This window comes from Sminthopsis crassicaudata, chromosome 2, assembly GCF_048593235.1.
Source record: "Sminthopsis crassicaudata isolate SCR6 chromosome 2, ASM4859323v1, whole genome shotgun sequence".
NCBI lineage: Eukaryota > Metazoa > Chordata > Mammalia > Dasyuromorphia > Dasyuridae > Sminthopsis > Sminthopsis crassicaudata.
Window position 1 is genome coordinate 536,030,133 of NC_133618.1, and position 15,522 is coordinate 536,045,654.

At 33.2% G+C, this 15,522-nt stretch overlaps 1 protein-coding gene across 6 annotated transcripts in view; it reads right to left on the reverse strand.

Annotated features, from left to right (window-relative positions):
• The window catches only part of GLCE (glucuronic acid epimerase), a 135,134-nt gene that overhangs the window by 83,293 nt on the left and 36,319 nt on the right, over positions 1-15,522 (reverse strand). For all 6 annotated transcript variants that reach the window (XM_074294697.1, XM_074294699.1, XM_074294701.1 and 3 more), the window contains one exon: positions 13,103-13,196. The gene's annotated coding sequence lies outside the window, so the exon portion shown is untranslated. The remainder of the gene's footprint in view (positions 1-13,102; positions 13,197-15,522) is intronic.

A 15,522-nucleotide genomic window follows, 5' to 3' on the forward strand; every position in this document is an offset into this window, starting at 1 on the left:
CAGCTATGTCACATGAAAAAGTGACATTAGTGGGTTGAATGCTATATAGAATTTTATATAGCATTTTAAGTTTGAGACTACTCTCAGAGAGGACCCAGGAGATAGAGGAGAGACTTAAGAGAAAAGATTTTTACCTATCATTCTACTATGTACTTAAACAAAGTATGTTTAAGCCAAAGATACATATCAATATCAATGCTCAGATATATTCAGCTAGACTCCTGGGATGGAAGTTGGGGGGGAAGGCATGGGCATCAAGAAGAAAAAAGGCACAATATACTTTTCAGTTTAATCTGGATCATTAACATGTTCTCTCTCACTTTCTTAATTCTAGACAATCAACAAAACATCAAATCAAGCCATAATTTGTAGTGTTTGCTAATTTCAAAGTCTTAAATGCTCACAATAAAAATGAACAAATGGCCCTTGGGGCTTCAGTACACCACTGCATATTACTATCTTTTTTGTATGAATCTACTCCTGCTTCCAAATTTTAGAATGTTTCTATCTGTGGTACTACAATTCACTGATCTTCCTCCCATGTACACGATCTTGTGGTTTTTTTTCACTTGATCTTTCATATCCAGCTGGTTTCCAAATCTCATCTATCTATCTATCTATCTATCTATCTATTCATTCATCCATCCATCCATCTATCTATCTATCCATCTATCTATCTATCTATCTATCTATCTATCTATCTATCTATCTATCTATCTTTTGGTTTCTGGAAAAGTTGTCTTTTCATTTTATAGTAAAGCATTTTATTTTTCAAAATATATGCAAAAATAGTTTCCAATGTTTACCCCTGCAAAATCTTGTGTTCTGAATTTTTCTTTCTTCTTTCCTCTCACCCTCCCCTAGACAGCAAGTAATCCAATATAGGTTAAACATGTGCAATTCTTCTAAGCATATGTCCACATTTATCATGCTGCATAAGAAAAAAAACAGATCAAAAAGGAAAAAAAATTGAGAAAGAAAAAAAAAACAAGCAAGGAAACAATTGCAACAACAACAAAAAAGGTGAGAATACTATGTTGTGATCCACATTCAGTCTCCATAGTCCCTTCTCTGGATGCAAATGGTTTTCTCCATCACAAATCTATTGGATTAGCCCAAATGATCTCTAATCACCTCATTGTTGAAAAGAACGAAGTCCAACGCAGTTGGTCATTATATAATCATGTTGCTGTGTATACTGTTCTCTTGGTTCTACTCACTTCACTTAGCATCAGTTATTCTCTCCAGCCTTTCTGGAATCATCCTCCTGATCATTTCTTATAGAACAATAATATTCCATAACATTCATATACCATAACTTACTCAATCATTCCTCAACTGATGGGCATCCACTCAATTCCCAGTTCCTTGCCATTGCAGAAAGGGCTGCTACAAACATTTTTTGCACATAGTCTCTTTGGAATACAGATCCAGTAGAGATACTACTGAATCATAGGGTATGCAGTTTGATAGCCCTTTTGGGCATAGTCCCAAATTGCTCTCCAGAATGGTTGGATCAGTTCACAACTCCACCAACAACGTACTAAGTATCCTAGTTTTCCCACATCCTTTTCAAAGCCAATCTGAAGTTGTGAAGCAGTACCTAGTCCTATCTAGTTCACTCTGCAACACTTAACTACTGTTTTCTTTGCTTTATATTCCTCCTTAAATCTGAATCTAAGGCCTTGTTATTCCCCTTGCCTGCTAAAATACTTTAAAAGATATTCCTGTCTCCAGTCTCTCTGTACAGCAATTCATCTTTCATATTACTACCCAAATAATTTTCCTTGTTATATCTGGCCATTTTACTACTTTGGTCAAAAATTAAGAAAATTTCAGTTTTTTTCACTGGCATTACTGACGTTACACAACTTTGTCCCTTTCTTGCCATTTTACTATTGTTTCATGTTTTCCTGAGCATGTATTCTATGCTCTAAACAGATTGAACTAGTTTCTGACCATTGAATAATACTGTTATCTCAGACTTTCATGCTTTATGTTTAAACTGTCTCCTGTCTGTAATGTCTTACTCTCTTTGCCAGTTTTATTTGTGCCAATCTTTTAAAATTCAACTTGAATGCTACTAAATAGCTTTCTCTGACTTTTCATTAGTAAATTAACACTTCAGTGGTTTTGTGATCTCATCAATATGGATTCTATCTCCAATATGCAGATTGAAATCTATTCCTACTTTTTTCAATCTATGTCATACATCTGCATACATGACCATAAATTCCCCATTAAGGGTCCACCCAAAGGTCTGGGGGAAGATGCATTCCTTTAGACATCTTGATGCTAAATAGATATGAATGAAACCTAAGAGCTGTTTGCTAGTGATCCCTCACTCACTTCAGTCACATGATCAGTCAATCTCCTTTTTTAAAATTGTTTTTTAATTTTTTTTTTTTTTAAAGTATGCTATCCTGCACAGTTTGTCCTGTGCCTTTCTTTGCTGGAAATACACTGCAGTCTACCCAAGCCCACTATGCCTCTATAAATGTTCTTTGTGTGATTTTTAACTTCCAAGATAGGGGTGTTTTGTGACTTGTAGCCACATAGTACATAACAAGATGAACTTTTCTTTCAGATAGAAGTAGGATAATTAAAAGAACATTGCATTTTTCTTTTCAAATCAACTTTTGTTCACTCTTTTTTTATACATTTCTGGGGTCAAATCCACTGTCCATACAAAATGCCTCCAAATTTTGCTTTGGATTTTCAATACAGATCTGTGGAAAGAATCTCATTGATACTTTGAGGCAAACTATCCTGGAGGAAGGGGATTTGAAAAATGGTCACTCAATTTTGGAATATTAACTATGGCTATATTTTGAGATATTTTTTCCTCATTCAAGATTCCAAAAAATGTTCCCTGAAATATTCCTGAGGCAGAAAGTCATATTGGAGGGAAGGGGATTGTGCCAGTTTGGACAATTTACTCTATCTAAACTAAAGATAGCCTGATTATAGATGAATGGTATGTTAAAGAAAAAAATGTTTCTGGCAAATTGAAGCCTAAAAGTAAAGAACAGTATTAATATTAATATTTTTATTCCATGAAACAATAAAGGAGAGAACATGGAAAAATTTCAAAGACTTCAATATGCACTCTGAAGGATGGGTCAATAAATATTTATTTCATAGAACAGAACTGTACAATTAGCAAAGTAAGTAGAGTGCTGACTTGGCGTCTTCCTGAATTTGAATACTGCCTCATATAATATTTATATGAACTCTGTACAAATCACTTAATGTGTTAATCTTTCTTGTTCTCTTCTTCTGTAAAAGTAGAGATAATAATATCTACTTCATAGGGTTGTTGTGAGGGTCAAATCAAATAACATGTCAAGTGCTTTGCAAACTTTAAAGTATTTTACAAATACCACCTAATTTTTTAAGCTAGGAGACACAAGAAACAGTAATTTAATCTCTCATTTTACAGATAGGGAAATTAAGGTAAAAAAAAACTGGATGCATAACTTATTACACTAAGATAATATTGCAATAAAAATTTAAATTCAAGTTCTCTGATTCTCAGTGTAGTATTCTGCTGAGTCAATTTCTACAAGATATAGACATCTGTGATTATCTAGTCCAAACCCTTTATATTACAAAACAAACAAACAAACAAACAAACAAACAAAAAACCCCAAAACCTTAAGCCAAGAAATGTTGAATTGACCATCCATAGTGCTTGGAATTCTTCATAAACTTGTAGTAAAGTTCCTTATCTCATCTCTTGAACTAGAACATGTCTAGTCCCACCAAACCAACTCTAACCTTTTATCTCAACTATTTTATGATCATCTACAGTAGAAAAGGAAAAGACTCTCTTTGATGGTTCCCTCTGGAAAAACTTATGGCAATTAAACCAAAACACATTAATTCAAGATTTTCTTTGAGCTCCTAGTTTAAGATTCTATGACAATCCTAAAAACACTGTAACAGAACACATACTATATCCTAAACCTAATTTTCTGGCCTCATATTCCATTATTCCAGCCAAATGGTACTTGTTATTTCCTTTACATAAGCTATGATCTCCTGCTTCTGAATTATTCTTGCACTTCTCTTCATCTAGAATTACTCTCCCCGTAAAACTCAAAGCTTATTCAAGGCTTTTATAAATGCTGTCTTATTCAGAAACTTATTTCTCAACCTTGCAGCCAGATTTTTCTTTCCTAATATATTTCCTAATTTCTTTCTTCTAATAAAATCAATAAGATTTTAGGGGTTTTGAGTGAGATAGCAGACAAGAAGGGATGGGTTAAGTGACACACACTAGCTACTTAACCATGTGAAAATCAGATTAGTTTCCAAGAAGAAATAATAATTTTCACTTTCTTCCAGACATAAGTCTGGATTCTGGACAACAATGATTAAAAAAAAAAAAAAACAACTCTCCCATTATATTTTGTCAAGGGTATGCATTATAACTATATACAGAATACAAAGTGATTAGGGCCAGAGGACATTAGCAGCTGAGGAATCAGGAAAGGCTTCATTTGCAAAATGCTAGAGCTATTTGAAGGGGAATGATTCTATGAGATAGCTGTGAAGAGGGAGTGTACCCCAGGCAGGGAATGTGAGGACAGTACAAGGGCAAGGTATGAAGAAATAAGAGTTAGTGTGTTAAGAACAACAAGAAGGTTAATTTGCTAGACTGTAATCTGAGACATAAAGAGGTTGAACAAGTAAATGGTAGTTAGCCTATGAAGTATCTTAGATCCAAAGTTACTGAGTGAATTGAATGAATAGATATAGTCAGTTCTGCACTAAAGGAAAGTCACTTTGTGAGATGAGCAGAACCAGGAGAACATTGTACACAATAACAGCAACACTGTATGAGGAACTATTGTAGATGCCTTATCTTTTCTCAGCAGTACAACCATCCAAGACAATTTCAAAGGATTCATGATCTTCCTGCAGGGTAATGGAGTCTGAATGCAGATAGGAGACTATTTTTCTTTCACAGTATAATTAATATGGAAATATATTTTGCATCACTGCCCATGTATAACTTATGTCAAACTCCTGCCTACTCAATGAAGGGGGAGAAAAGGAAAAGTGGAAGAAAATTTAGATTTCAAAAAAATTCCAAAAGTTAAAAATTTTTTTACATGTAATTGGAAAAAAGTATTTTAAAAGTCACTTTGACAGTCATGTGGAAAATGGATTGCAAAGAGAGATGATACAGGGAAATTAACTAATTACAAGTATTCAAACAAGAGGTGATGGAGAAGAAAAAGGCAGACAGGAGAAATGCCATGGAGTAAGAAATGGCAATATTTGGCAACTGATTGATTATGTCAGATAAAGGATAGTGAATGGTGTAGGGTAACACCAAAGTTACCCTGGGAGAGTAAATGAACAGTGGTGTGCTTAACAGAACCAGGTAAACTGAACAAAAAGGAAAGAATAATGAACACAAAAAAATTTCAGATGTATCTGGGACATCCAGTTAGAAATGTCCAATATTAAATGATTATGGACTCAGGGTGTAGACTAAAGCAAATATTTTTTGGACAAGGCCAATTATTTTGTTTGAATATGTGTATTTGTTAGAAGGATTTTTTTTCTTTTTCCAATGAGCATGTGGAAACAGAGATTATGAGAGAAAATTGTTAATTGAAAAAAAATTAATGTCCAATAAGCAGATGATGATACTGGAATGGAGATATAGATTTGTGAGTCATCTGCATACAGATAATGAAATCTTGGAGAGAAAAGAAAAGAGGTCCAGGACAGAGGCTCAGGAAAGGTTCTCATATAAGAAAGAAGTGGTACATGAAATTACATATTTAGAAATTAGGGATTCTTAAGAAGCAGAGGGAATGGTATGTACACTCCAGGGGTTAAGGTTTGCTTGGGGAGCAGAGACTGGAAATGAAGCATCACACATAAAGAATATTAAAGTCAATCCAATTGGACTGAAGGGTATACAAAGGGAAATAATGGATAATAAAGCTCGCCAGATTGTGATGGGCTTTATTAAGGCCAAAGAGAGGAATTTATATTTGATCCTAGAGGTTATAGGGAGCTATCCATGTTTATTGAGAAGGAGAACAACAGTAAAATCTGCACTTGATAAAAACCACTTCACCAGCTGTGTGGAGGATAAATTGGATTAGAGAGAGACATGAACCAGAGAAGCCAATTAGGAGGTTATTGCAGTAGTCCAAGTGAGAGGTAATGAGGACCAGTACTAGCATAGAATACTAAGTAGTAGGAGAGGCATGATATGGTAGAACAAGAAGGTTTTTATGGATATGGGGATAAATAGTCAGAAATCCAAGTAAAAACTAAATGTAGAGAATGGCAAGAAGATTTGGCTAGCCTGAATCAGTAGATATGGAAGGTAAGAGTATAGATAAGCACGGCTGATTTTCAAATGTTTTCTGTTTTTCCCCAAAATTCTATTCTGACTGAAGTGGCTCCTTTTCATTTATCAATACCAAACTTTATGGCTCCTATTTCTATCTCTTCAACTATATTCCATTTTAGCAAACTAATATAATAACTGGTAAACAGAAATAATGATCTCCTGGAAATACAAATTCCCATGAAATTAAAATAAAAAACATGATTTTTTAAAAAAGCAGAATACATTATATTTCTTTTGGACCTTTACTTTGTCTCTATGAATTCACTTAACTTCCTTTTAGGATCTGAATAAGTGGGTCAATGATTATTTCTATGACTGATCACACAATAACTAAGAAAATAGAGGAGAATCTTGAGTTTGGTACTTTATCTGGTGGGCTTTGAAGTAAAGCTTAGGTTAATCAAAGATATTAAGTTGTTTTATTCTGCTGGGAATAGATAGATTACTTTGATGAGGCTACAGATGCTGAGATCCCTACAATGATGAAATCACAGGGTTGAATAAAAGAGAGGGGAAAAAAAACCACACTTTCTTGAAGGGTAAGTAATTTTATTTATCTGAGCCTCAATTTCTTCATCTGTAAAATGGAGGACAGCAAAAGTCTGTTCTACAGAAAATAGTCTATAAGAGTCTCTGCAGAAATGCACATTTTATTATGGCTTCACCCAGACTTTTATGCACTGCAGATCTAGCATTCTAACCATTTCACACAATAGTCATTAAATATTTAAGTGAATATGGGGCAAGCTTCCTCAATTCTAAACAGAGTTAATACTTCCCTGTAATTCTGTTCATATTCACCTACTAGTAAAGTTTAAATTCCAATATTTATTATTTTCATACTTATAATGCATAGCTAAAAAAGTCTCTTTTTTAGGTGCAAGAGTCAGAACTTTGCTTCAATTCAAGAGATTTCCCTTTTTAAAGTACTTTTATATGTGGTACATATGTAAAGAAATTATAATTATTTGTCAAAGATTTAGATTTAAATGTAAAAACAACATTTATAAGAGCTTGTCCAATCTCATAAAAGAGATTTTTATTTACTTTTCTTCCCCCACCCAATTTTCCAAAAACAAAAACAAACTTGTTCCACAGTACATATTAAAATCATACGATAGTAAACATGAAATTAATTCTTCCTTCCTTCCTGAACCCTACAATGCTTTCTATTATCTAACCACTTGTGCTGAAAAGCAAAGTGACCAGGAATAAGGTAGCAACAGTCTCATTGGACTCAGTCCAGTTCAGACATCTGGAGTATCTTACTCAGTACTCAGTTCCAGGCACGTTTTAGGAAGAGCACAAAGTGTCAAATGTCTAGAGGGGGGCAACAAAGATGGGAAAGTAAAATGGGTCAGAACTCTGGAGAAGTATTCTTAAGGCTCAATTTGATTGATTTAATCCTACAACAAGGTATTAACTCAGTGGAATAGATAAGACAATGGTTATCTAGTTTTATAAGTACTTAATACTATACAGTTCTACAAGATTGACACCTATGATGATGTAATTATAATAGAGTATAATAAGAACCAACAAGGACTAGACAAGAGACATTCATTCCATCTCCCCCCTTTGTAGTGGCTGGCCTGTCCTCCTGTTTCCCCCACTGAGACCAAGGCCCATCTGAAGGCCTCCAGAAAGCTAGCAGAGCCCCAGGCAAGGAGACAAGACAGTGAAGGAGATAATAAAGAATTTGGACTTTATCCCTGGGTATTCTCATGGTGAGACCTCAGCAGAGACCAAGGTTGGTCCCAAAGACCTCCAGAAAACTAATCAGAATACTACAGGAAAGGGTCCTAAGTTCATCTTACATGAAGAATGGCTGAAAGAAATGGAGATATTTAGCCTGGAAGACTGAAAAGAGGATATGATAGCTATCAAATATCTGAAGTATCCCAAGTAAGAGGAACACTTATTCTGTCTGGTTACAGACAGTAGAACCAAAAGAAATTAGTAGAAATTGCCAAAAAAAAAAAAAAAAAAAAAAAAAAAAAAAGCAATTTAAGGGTTGATATAAAGAAAGAATTTTTCCTAATTAAGCTCTGTGACAAAAATGGAAGTCCTCTAGAAATAATGGGTTTGAGGTCTTCAAGCAAAGGCTGGAGGACAAGCATAGAGTTGAGGGAATAGGACTAGTTGAGTGCTGAGAACCCTTTCAGTTCTATGATTCTGTGAATCAAATTACCTTTATTTTCCAAAATTAATTCAAAACCACATCCCTTTGCTTATGTTTCTATATGGCTTTTGCTGATTTGTTTCAGAATACTTAATGCAAAATGATTTTGGTCAGAACATATATAGTATTGTCAAATGTATAATAACTTTTAGTTGCCTGTAGAATAGTCTGTTTTATAGCATCTGTTACAAAATTCTACATTAAAGAGAGCTCTGCTTCCTGCATAGAATCCTGAAATATAGTCATGTGGCACTTTTATAGTGACTGCAGAAATGTTTGCTAGGATGTTGCCTTTGAAAGTGAAGAAGTCCAGTGGGAAGTACTCTATCAGCAAACAAAATTAAGTGGGTCTATGCATTTGTAAAAATTTCCAAATAGGAGCTGCTCCTCCTGAAAATATGTACTTCCTGAAAACTGTTCCATCTGAAAATTTCTTCTTGGAAACGGTTTTCTACCTTTCTGAACCATCTGAACCATCAGATAAAGTAGGGATAAGAAATATAAAGCATATTATAATAGAAAGAACACCTGACTGAGAAAAAAAAAGCCCTCCATTCTAGTCTCAATCATGTCACTACTTACCTATGTGATCTTGCACAAATCATTTCATCTGAGACAGAGCTTCTTTATTTCTAGGCAAGTAGAAAAAGTGATATGTTCTGAGAAATAAAGAGGTCTTACTCTAGCACTTGCCTGGTAACAACTTACTTGCAATGTTCAGTTCTGGAAGGCAAAGTTTAAAAAGGGCATTGGTAATAAACCAGAGTGTGTCCAGAGGAGGTCAATCAGGACACTCAAGAGCCTCACTCGCATCATATGAGGTTCAGCTGTGAAGGAAATGAGACTATTTAACCTTATTGTAGGGAAATTAGACTTGTGCTTGACTTCAAAGGAAAAAAAATCAGAGCAAGAGGGCTAAGAGTCAAAAAGACAGGCTTAGGCTTAATGTTAGGACAACTTCATAAAAACTGGAGTTGTCCAAAAGGGGAATACACAACCTAGGTGGACTGGTTGCTAAGTAAGATGTAGAAAGGAATCCTCCCCTGTATGGAATAAATTAGATGGCATCCCTCCCAACTTTCAAATTAGGTAATCCGAATTAAATGATTTCTAAGAGTGCTTCCTTTAAGAAGTGCATCTTTTGATAGTTTTTAAAATGGCAGAAATAATTCAGTACAGCAAGATGATGGGCTCCCATTTACATCACTGTGGGTACTTCAGAGTAAATTCCAAATATACTTCAAGTTTCCTGCTCTTTTAAAAAGAACTGTGATCTTATATTTAACATGAATCTTTTCTTGAAGGCAAATCCACGTTTAAAAAAAGTCCCTCCTAGAAATCTATTTTAGGAAAAAGGAAGATGGTATATTAGCAAGGTGATACAGTGGATAAAGTGTTGGTCCTAAATTTAAATCCAGCCTCGAACACCTATATTGGCTATGTAACCCTGGGCAAGTCACTTAACCCAATTTGCCTCAGTTTCCTCATCTGTAAATGAGGTAGAGAGGGAAACACCAAATCATTTCCAGTATCTCTGCCAAGAAACCCCAAATGGTCATGGAGAGTTGGGCACAATTGAAACAACTAAACAACAGAAGGATGGTACACTGCCACAGACCTTCTCACATCTTAGTACCAAGTACCAGAATGTGTTTTGAAATACATATTTGTGTGTGTATGTGTATGTGTGTAAATGTAGTGTGTATATTTTTCTAAGAGATTCAAGACCTTATTTATAAAATGACAATTTTAATGGCCTGAGGTACATATTTTGTTTTAGGTCTAGGTCCAAAATGTTAAAAGGCTGAAATTTACCTGATATCTTTCAGAGTCATAAGCAAAAGGAATTTAGGGAACATGATTTTACTCTTTCTTTCTTTCCTTTTCTTTCTTTTCCTTTCTTTCCTTTCTTTCCTTCCTTCCTTCCTTTCTTTCTTGGCAACTGGGGTGAAGTACTTTGCCTAGAGTCACACAGCTAAGAAGTGTTGTGTCTGAGGTCAAATTTGAACTCAGTTGCTCCTGACTTCAGGGCTGTTGCTCTATCCATTGCACCCCCCCCCCCCCCCCAACATTATTTCAATGATTCTAACTGCTGGTGACTCACTATCTCGTTTTTTAAAAAATGAAACAACATATGCTAACCTTGAAATTATTAGTGATAAAATTATGATGAAGTACAAAACAAACAAAAATAGTGAGAGAACTGTTTAATTAACTGTTTATTGTAGATGATTTTAACAATCATTACCAGCTCCTTTTTTTAACAAGCTTTTTCTTTTCAAAACATATGCAAAGATAATTTTCAACATATACTCCTACAAAACTAAGTGTTCCAAATATTTTTTCTTTCCCTACTCCCTACCTCCTACCCTAGACAACAAGTAATTCAGTATATGTTAAACATGCAATTCTTCTATACATATTTCCCCAAGATTATCATGCTACACAAGAAAAATCAGGTCACAAAGGGAAAAAAAATGAGAAAGAAAACAAAAAATGGCAAGCAAACAACAAAAAAAAAGATGAAAATACTATGTTGTGATATACACTCATTGGCCACACTCCTCTCTCTGGGTGCAAATGGCTCTCTCCTTCACATTTCCATTGGAAGTGGCCTCAATCACTTCACCAGCTACTTCTTATTACTGTTTTAAATAGTTCATCACTTAAAAGGTAATTTTCAAGACATCAAAATATGAATAATTTCTTTTCTCCAAGGATTCAATCTAAGTTACTTCTTTGTATATGTGATACCAAGACTATTTTTATACAGTTAAGCATTCAAGGTTTCCATCAATTTTTCAGTAGTTTATTTTCATTTATCTCTCACAACTCAACTCTACAGGCATCTTCATCCTAAAAATTATTCTAATGTAAATATAAAGCTCATGATGCCAGTATAAACTGAGTAGGAAACATTCTTAAAATTATGAACTTAATACTGATACACAAGAGATGGCAAAACTTTCTGGCACAAAGGGCACCTTCTTCAACCATATTACTTAAATTATAGTAACCTCCTCCAATTCCAGTCTTCCCCAACTTTCATTCATTCACTCTTTTTGTGATATTTATTAGTGTTCATTATAAATAAGGAATTGGATACAAAGCTAAACAAATCATTGTTCCTGCTTTAGCCTAATCATCTTGCATAAAACTCCTCTCAAAGATCTTTTAATTAATTAATTAATCTTTCTTAAATCTTTTGAAAATTATTTAATTTAAATGTCAGTTTGTTATTTGTAAAGGGTCAATAACATTACTATGCCTGTTTTAGAAATGTTAAATTAAACCTTACAATGGTATAAACTGTAATCATTATACTAAAGAATTCAGATATAAAAATTATAAATGAGGAATATTGAAAAATATAAGAGGTGACGAAACAGAGCTCTTTAAAATCACTAATTTATTTTTCTTGAATGCTTTTACATTTTCCCTTCTTAAATCAAAAAAAGGACACTTTAAATGGACTTTATGTGAAAGCAAATAAAGGAATACAACACACATGACAATTAGGAAATCCTATGTCATGCCTCAGCTTATTTCCTATGCTAAAGATAAAAGAGGCTGTTTTCTTAATCAAATGGATTCTTCATTTGAATCAAATTTCAGGAAAGTCTATATTAAATGTTTTATTAATATTTCTTGGTAGTTAGCAAAGAGCATTTAAATCAGGTCTAAAAATATAGATCATGGTTTAAAAAAATATTCCTTTAAAATAGCCTATGTGCAGCCAGCAGATTTTTGAGTCTTAAGATTTGGTACAATATTTTCTGGCCTATAATTTTAATTTCTTCTCTAAAATTATTCTCTAAAGTTGTATTAAACATTTACCAGAAACACAAAAAAATTATTCAATTTAAGCTTCAAGGACTAAAACACATATTATCCAATAATAAAACCACTCCAAAAGACTTTGCATTACAGTGATCTCCTTTTTTAAAAAATCTCATTTTCTCAACCTTTAAAGCTATCATCACAGATGTTTAAAAAGCCTCATTATTATGCAATAAACAAATTATTCACCTATAACATGGGGGGGGGAATCACACATGAAAAACAGGATTAAAAAAGCAACAAATCCATCTACAATTTTAGTTTGAAAAATTTTAAGAACTTAGTCCTCGTGTAATTATGAAGATAATTTTTAATAATCTGAACTAATTCATTTCCCAATATTTCAGAAACTAATTCTTTGGCTCAAAAATGAAATATCATTTACTCATGGATGCTATCAAGTCCTCTTTCTGATATGCAGACCTCATATTTGTATCATTTTTCACATAATCACATAACATTAATCCTGTTGATACATAAAGATGACACATTTGATATCCTGTCTTATGCCCTTTTGAAGGTCAAAGTTGTCGAACAGATCATTTAAACAGTGTGGAGACTCCTAAAATTATTACAAGTTAAAATCAGCAAATGCCAAGACAAGCCAAAACATTAAACTATGTCTCCAAAATAAGCAAATATAAAGTTGAAAACATGTAGTATATGACATGTAAAATTTTATTAAATAATTTTACCTTAACCAAATGAAACACTCTAAATTCTAGTGCATCTCTGGTTTCAAACTTTCAAAATATATTTGAATCAAATCTTCAGTCCCTTGCCAAGCACCTAAAAGTAAGAAAAAAAGAAAAGAAAAGAAAAGCATTTAGGTCATCAAGGCTTTTTCAAAAGACCTATAATTTGCATTTTATAGCTTGCAAAAAAAATCCTCTTATTTAAATTCTGTCTGCTTTTAAGACAGAGTAAATGACAAATATCTCTACTCTATTCTTGATATGCTAAATTACTGGAGGATCAATAGCATAAATATCAGTTCTTCTAAAGCAATGCATCAACTGCAAAGAAGTGTAATCTGCTATCTAACACAATCCCACATAATTGAAGAGTAAATCCCTATGTGTGCTTAGTAGCACCAAAGCTTTCATTAAAAACATTTCTGAATAATTACAATTTAAAATCAGTAGAGAATTTCAGGGAATGGAGTAAAAAGTTATTAACTCTCCTTCAGTTGCATAAAAGAATACTTTGAAAAATGACCTAAAATATAATAATTGATTCCTATATTTATTATTGGGGAAAATTTGATTCACCTTATTTAAATATGGAAGATAAGAAGGGGAAAGTCAACATATCTGAACACAGAATATTTCCGAATTTAATCCAATTCTACATATTTCTCTACTGGATTTAATTCACATCGTCTCTACTGATTTAATATGCAGCTTTGAGAGTTTTCAATGAGTAAAAATTCATACATTTACATACATACAGTGAGTCAAAGTAGATTACAGTCATAGAGCTTCTAGGATGTGTTTAATATTAAAAATAAGCCCTAAATGAAAGTATTTTTCCATATGAAAATCAATATTATCATGCATTTATTTGCATATATAATATAAATATTAATAAACCAATTCTATGTAAAAACAAATCAATTTTTATTTTGTCATCTATTTTAAGTTAGTTAAGGATTTTTATAGTGCATTAGTAAATTCAACAATTTAATACCATTTTATATTTGTTCTTTAATATAAAATGAAAAAAGAAACATCTGTTAGAAATAGAATTTGTCTGCTAATTTTTTCCCTTGGACTGTGCTTTAATTTTCTAACAAAAATTACCTCCAAGAATGCATGTTTATTTTCCCAAGAAACATATTTGAAAAATATATGATCTATGTCTGGTACCATATGTTTGCTTTCATTGAAACCATTTATTTGTAGGCAACTGCTGCAATAGTTCACTAAGGTCAACTTAAATTTGGTCCATGCAAATCTACATGTTTATTTCTTCTCCTGTAATCTTCTCAGCAGACGTTCAACTTAATAAACCAAAAGCAGCTTTAATAATTCACATCTTTCTTTCAAGGATGTGCTATGACTATCAGAGAAGCTTTTGGCAATACAGTAAGTAAATTTCTTCACTATTTCCACAGCTTTGCATACATTTAGGTCTGTCTCCTGTTTTTTCAATGTCAGTAACTTCAGCTTCTTTTCTGTTTTAGAAAGGATTAGGCAACTCACAGGCAAATCACGCATCATTAAGTGGCCAATAGAATTTCATTTCATGATTTTAAAGAAAGTTTCCTAATGAATTTTTATAATCAATTCTATTTATTAAATAGAAATAGGATGATATATTTTCTCACTAGCTTTTCAAACATGAAAACTATGCTGAAAAAAAAGACACTGAAGTCTAAAAGGTATTTCAAAATCAACATATCTAATATAGAACTCATTGTTTTCTTTTTAATGTTAAGGACACCACTGTCTCTTTCCAGGTACCCTACATTGTAGTATACTATTACTCTTCCCTCTCCCTTCCCATATCTAAGCAATCAGCTGTTCTATTTTGTCTAGTCTATCTTCACAAGATCTCTGATATCCATTTATCTTCTTACTACTCATCATAATCACCCTTATGCCCTCCTGCCTAAATTATTACAATAGCCTCCTAAGTAGTTTTCCCATATATGGTTTTCCTTCCCTCTCTAACCCATTCTTCACATACAAATAGATATTTCCTAAATTTTGACCTTGAGTGAATGTGTTTTAGTCAAATCAACCGACAAATGTTGCTCTCATAGTACATTCATCTCTTGTCCCTGTGTTTTTTGCATAGTTCTATCCCTACAATGTACTTCCCTTCCTCACCTTCTTAGCACCCATAGCTCCCGGATCACCTACCTGTAAGGAGCCCTACCTGATAGACTTAGCTCTTAGTCCTTTTCCTTCTAAAGAAACATTATTTGTATTTGTTTTCTGAATATTTGGCATTTACTTATCTGTTATTCTTCCCAATAGAACATAAGTTCTTTCAGGTCAAAAATGAAACACTTGTTTTTATATTCCCAAATCTTTCACAGAGCTTCATACTTAACAGGCAGTTAATAAATGCTTATTGAACTGACACCTTCAATGCTTCCTTGCCTTAT